The following is a 6,000-nucleotide window of genomic DNA, read 5'->3' as shown; positions in this document are numbered from 1 at the left end:
CTCTCCTCACTTCTATGCTCCTTTTCTCTCCTCCTCTCTCCTCTTTCCCACTCCCTCTTTCCTCTCCCTCTCCCCTCCTCTCCTCCCCCTCTCCTCTCCCCTCCTCCTCCCCCTCTCCTCTCCCTCTCCCCTCCTCCCCTCTCCGCCCCTCTACACTCCCCTCTTCCCCTATCACTCCCTCTCCCTCTCCTCTCCTCACCATCTTCTCTCCCTCTCCCCGAATCTCCTCCCCCTCTCCTTCTCTCTCTCTTTCTTCCTCTCCTCTCCTCCCTCTCCTCTCCTCTCCTCTCCTCTCCTCTCCTCTCCTCTCCTCTCCTCTCCTCTCCTCTCCTCTCCTCTCCTCTCCTCTCCTCTCTAGGGGGGTATGTCCACATGTCCCATATCCTGCAGCCCTCGATCCAAAACCCACTCACTGGATAAAAGTCCCTTGTGTTGTTCTGTTTATGCTGACAGCTCTGTCTTCCCTCACAGCTGTTCTGGTTCTGAGAACAACCTCAGCCTGTAGAGATGCAGTGGATTAGAAGAACTCCATCTACCCTGGACACTTTCAAAACTGCTCTAAAAACACACCTCTTCACCAAGGCTTTTCCCCATTAGTTAGTTTAGATTAGATTAGGTTCATTATCCCTTACCTGCCCTCATCCGCCCCTTTTTTCCCTTTCCCCCTATTGCCCCCTTTCCCTCGCCCTATTGATTGTAAAGCGACCTTGGGTTTCATGAAAGGTGCTATAGAAATTTGATTTATTATTATTATTATTATTATTATTATTATTATTATTATTATTATTATTATTATTATTATTATTATTATTATTATTATTATTATTATTATTATTATTATCTGTAGTTAGACGTTGCTGACGGCCTGACGCTAGAGCTGCCGCGATAACCGCATTACCGCGGTATCGCTGTTGCATCACGCTCACCGCAGAGTTAGGCTGAATACCGCGTCACCGCTGTTTTTTATCATAATAATAAAGTTGGCTTGCGGCTTGCGGCTCTGCAGATATACCCTACTCGGTTCCAAGCGACCCTATTGGTCCAGCCTGGCTCTGCGGCTCTGCAGATACCCCCTACTCGACGCCTCTGAACGAAAACAGAACGCCGCCATCTTTACTGCCTCGCTAAGGATGCATTTCATTCAGGATTTGTTTGCGACAGAACCAAGTGCAATAAACAAAAAAGAATGGATTCACTGTGTATTCTGCCTTATTTATTGATGAAACAAAACCGACATCAACCCAATTTACCACCGAGCGGAGAGTTTAGTGTCACAACAAGATCGCTGATGTGTTAAGTTTATTGTTGTTATCCGATATACACGAGAGGTAACGTTAAACCCGGGTTTGCTTGGTAGAATACACAATGAGAGGTAACGTTAGCTTTGGCAGAATAGACGCAACGAGAGTCTGGTTAATGTTGTTATTGATTGATTGATTGATTGAAACTGTGTTAAACTCTGGCTTGCTGCAAGCCCTCGGACATCTATGCCCATGGAGCTTTCATTGTACACAAGCGAGCGGCGGCGGCCCCGCCTGCATCCCCATTCCCCAAACGGAGTAGTACCTGGCTGCAGTGGAAAAGGAACGAAGTACCAGGTGCCTAAAGCGGGTCGAGTCGAGTAGGTAATATGCAGTGGAAAAGCGCCATTAGACTAGAGGCAGGCTATAAGAGTAGACTACTAAAAAAAAAAAAATGCATTCAATTTTTTTTTTTTTGTGCGCACTGTGCGGTAATTACCGCGGCGGTAGGAAATATTGCGCAAATTCGTGCGGTAAGGAAAATATCAATACCGCGGCAGCTCTACCTGACGCTGCTCTCAATGACTATACTAGGACTCAGTGCAATGCTTAAATAATATACAGACAGCTCTTGTGTGTTTTAATCTATAATAACAGAGGCAGGTAGAGAGGTCGGTGACAGGTCTGAAATCTAGAGAGCCCTATAACCTGAGACGATGCCAGGGCCCCGTTCACCTGGATAACTGAGTTAGCCGGATAATTTCCAGTCTAGCCTGACTTAAGCCGGACCTTTCTGTTCCCCGACGCTCGATTGTCCAAATCACCATGACAACAGATCAAAAAGTTTGAGCCTGGTCGAGAGCAGGGTTAAGTTCAGTTAGCCGGATGAACCATGGCCACGCCCCCGCAAATAAATGAGAGCTCGCTTCCTGAAATGATTCTCACAGTCTAGAGATCGCATTATACCATTCTGAATTATGTTTCTGTGCTTCGTTTTCCTAGAGGGGGCTTTTGAAATGTATAATAATAGAACTAAATGCTGATAATAAATCATATTCAGCCTAAAGATTTACTTTGACCTAAATAAAATAATGCACGTCATATACGGCGCTCGGAGTGCGATACACGCTGCAGGCGCATTGCAAATGTGAATCCCGCGGGGATATTTTTAATGAATGAAACCTATCGGCCGTTTGGCTCTGATTAGTTTCATATATTCTCCGCTGTAAATTTGCTTAACGGAGCGCCCGGATTGTGTTTCATTCAAGCATAAAATTGAAGTGTCTATGCGTGGATTGTGGTTTTTGTGTGATATTCTAACTGGGATTAAAATGTCTGATGAGATGCGCTGTTTGACGGATTTGAGAAATTGAATGAGCCGTTGACGTCACATTAATGCATTTGAGAATAAAGAGATAAAACTTCATTCAAAAGAGAAATATTCGAAACACGGGTCTTTGTCCATTGATGGATATACAATGAATATATCCCGCCTGGCACAGTGGTCCAACAGCTAGTGCTCAAACCTGTCAACCCGACGGCCCGAGTTCGAAACCCCGCGCTTCCAAATAATGTTTTTGGAATATAATATTAATGATTATACGCAAAAGTAGCCTAGTTTTAAGTTAAAATATTATAAATCTACATGCATTGATGATGTCATTCTTTATATAGCTCTCAACGTGCACCAAATTGAATTATTCCTACATTGCAAAAAGAAGAAAAAGACTAGGAGAAGTGGGATTCGAACCCGGGCCGTCTGCGTGAAAGTCAAAACCACAAACCGTCACACCACAGTGCAGAAAAATAAAACATCCACCATACATCAATCAATGGGTAAGAGAGCCGTATCCTTATTCTGTATAACAGTTGAACTAATTATTTTCGCTAGCAAGATCTCATTTGATTATTCAATCCATAAACCTACTGCCAGCAGGCAAGTTTAAAGAAATATAATCTGATTGATTGGGGTAATGAGGGACTTAAAATTAGCCTATATATTATGCATTTAACTTGTCGGCGAGGCTATTGAGCCGTACTGCAATCTGTTAATAAAGTTTTAAATCAATTAATCAATCAATGCCGTTAGAAAATCAGGATTTCTGCTATCGATACGTGCTGGCTTTTCAACTGAAGCGGCCGCGCGCACTTATCCTGGGTCTCAAGTCTGGTTCGAGTTAACGAGACTGAATCCACCTTCGAGGAACAGGAAAATCCCGGCTTCAAACATCGGGTTAATTGAATCTGGATAATGGGACTCTTGATCGACTTAGTTGAACCAGGTACGGGGAATAGGGCCCAGGTGACAAAAGTGTCTCAAAATGCTAGTGTGACGCTATACTGTTTAACAGAACACTCATCCACTCTCCTCTGTGCATCTTCCTCTCCAGGGGAGGAAATTAGGCCACTTTACTGGCCAAATGCTAGTATTTTTTACGTTTGGCTGGTAAAAAAAATCAGATACCCGCCAGTTGGCTGGTAAGCCAAAAAGTTAGTTTCCTCCCCTGCTGGCGAGTATACAAAAAAAATAAAACATTCTGCAATCACTGCACTGGCAAACGGTGCGCGTCTTCTGAGTGTTCGCTTTAGTTGACAGTGCCACGAGAGCACTGCACAAGACCACCCGCGGACATATAATGTTTAATAAACGTTTGCGCAGTACTGCCAACCCGCGGACATATAATAATAAAAGTCCCGCGGTACTAGGCTAGCCATCAGGAGCACTCGCAAACAGATAACGTTAAACACAGCAGAAGATGGAAAACAGACAGACTGACCAACGGGGAACTGCATCCAACCCTAGTACAACCCTCGAGTATAAGTTACTAAGGACACATTTAAATCACAGAGGTGTAATGTTAGTCTACTGGAACTGTATACAGTGGTTAGCTTCTAGTTAGCGTTTTAGCTATAGCTGCTTGCTAGCTAACGTTAGCCCAGTGTGCTCAAAGCAGCCAGCTAGGTGTATCTGTTATGACTATAATGTTTCCAAAAAAGCACCGGACTACGACGTAAGGTTAGACATTTTATTTCATGCTCAAAAGCCCCTGGCTTGCACATCGCAGTCACGAAAGGGGCTAGCTCAACCAGTGCACTGTGCACAACAGCACACCAACCCAACTGACGTTACCACAACACTTGATGGTACTTCACAGCACTGTCGTAAGACCACCGTGCTGTCTTAAAGGCACAGTGTGCCTACCCAGATGCATACACAACATTGACGCGGCTTGACATACAAAGAAGTAATTATCACAATTAGCGATTTTTTTGTCTGGTAAAAAATCTGTTTGGCTGGTAAAAAAAATCAGATACTCGCCAGTTGGCTGGTAAGCCAAAAAGTTAGTTTCCTCCCCTGTTCCTCTCCCTTCGCCTGCTTTCCAGTTTAAATGTTTCGGCAAAAAAAACGAAATAAATGTTTTGATTTTTTTCCCCTCAAACTCAAACCCAAAGTAATTCCTCCCATTATAACATGTAAGAATAAAGAGCGCCAACACGACCGGTGTCCCGGCATGGAGAATAGCATGCAGAGAAAAGGGGAGAGGATAGGGGAAGAGGGGAGTGGAGAGGAGAGGAGAGGAGAGGGAGAGGAGAACAGAGCAGAGCAGAGCAGAGGAGAGGAGAGGAGAGGAGAGAGCAGAGGAGAGGAGAGGAGAGGAGAGGAGAGGAGAGGAGAGGAGAGGAGAGGAGAGGAGAGGAGAGGAGAGGAGAGGAGAGAGCAGAGCAGAGGAGAGGATAGGGGAAGGGGGAGTGGAGAGGGGAGGAGGGTGGATAGGGGAGGAGAGGAGAGGAGTGGAGAGGAGAGGAGGGGAGGGGAGGAGAAGAGAGGAGAGGAGAGGAGAGGAGAGGAGAGGAGAGGGAAGAGGGGAGGATAGGGGAAGAGGGGAGTGGAGAGGGGAGGAGAGGAGAGGAGAGGAGAGGAGAGGAGAGGAGAGGAGAGTGGAGAGGGGATGAGAGGAGAGGAGAGGAGAGGAGAGGAGAGGAGAGAGGAGGGGAGGAGAGGAGAGGAGAGGAGAGGAGAGGAGAGGAGAGGAGAGGAGAGGAGAGAGGAGGGGAGGAGAGGAGAGGAGAGGAGAGGAGAGGAGAGGAGAGGAGAGGAGAGGAGAGGAGAGGAGAGGAGAGGAGAGAGGAGGGGAGGAGAGGAGAGGAGAGGAGAGGAGAGGAGAGGAGAGGAGAGGAGAGGAGAGGAGAGGAGAGGAGAGGAGAGGTTGAATCTTCTTTTTATAGTTCTCTTTTTTTCTATTCTATTCTATAGACCTCCTACTCTCCCCCTCCCCCTCCTCCCCCTCCTCCTCCTCTTCCTCCCTCTTTCATGCTCTTCTACCGTTCATTTCCCACCACTTCTGTTGATCATTAAACTCAATCACGGATCATCTGCGCTACAGTACGTTGAAGTGAAAAGTGGTACCAGAGGACATTGGAACCGGAGGGGAAATGCCTCTTTCACATAAACCTTCCAAAAGTCAGGAAAACGAGAGAAAGGATCCTGTACAACATGATTAAAACAATGACTTCGGCAGATTATTGTCATAAGAAGGGATACGTTCTGAGGCAGTGGGGAGGGAGGCCTATCGCGGGTGTGTGTGTGTTGCCCTTTTTTTCCTACTAAAAACGTCCTACCCTGCCAACCGAGAGAGGCACGGTATAAACACAGCTGATTGAAAACACAACTGGTAGCGTTCTGTGCACCCCCTCATGTTCCCAACAGCTTGCGAGTGCTTAGGGGAAAGTCCTGCATGTTAGAATTGATACTCTTCAT

General features: G+C 46.1%; 1 long non-coding RNA gene across 1 annotated transcript in view; it reads right to left on the bottom strand.

The window, feature by feature from the left end:
* LOC311229099 overlaps positions 1 to 6,000 on the bottom strand; it is a 91,952-nt gene that overhangs the window by 84,864 nt on the left and 1,088 nt on the right. The gene's annotated exons all lie outside the window — the stretch shown is intronic.

Source organism: Notolepis coatsorum (genome assembly GCF_963971535.1).
Source record: "Notolepis coatsorum genome assembly, chromosome: 5".
Classification (NCBI taxonomy): Eukaryota; Metazoa; Chordata; class Actinopteri; order Aulopiformes; family Paralepididae; genus Notolepis; species Notolepis coatsorum.
This window is presented reverse-complemented; position numbering and strand designations above follow the sequence as displayed.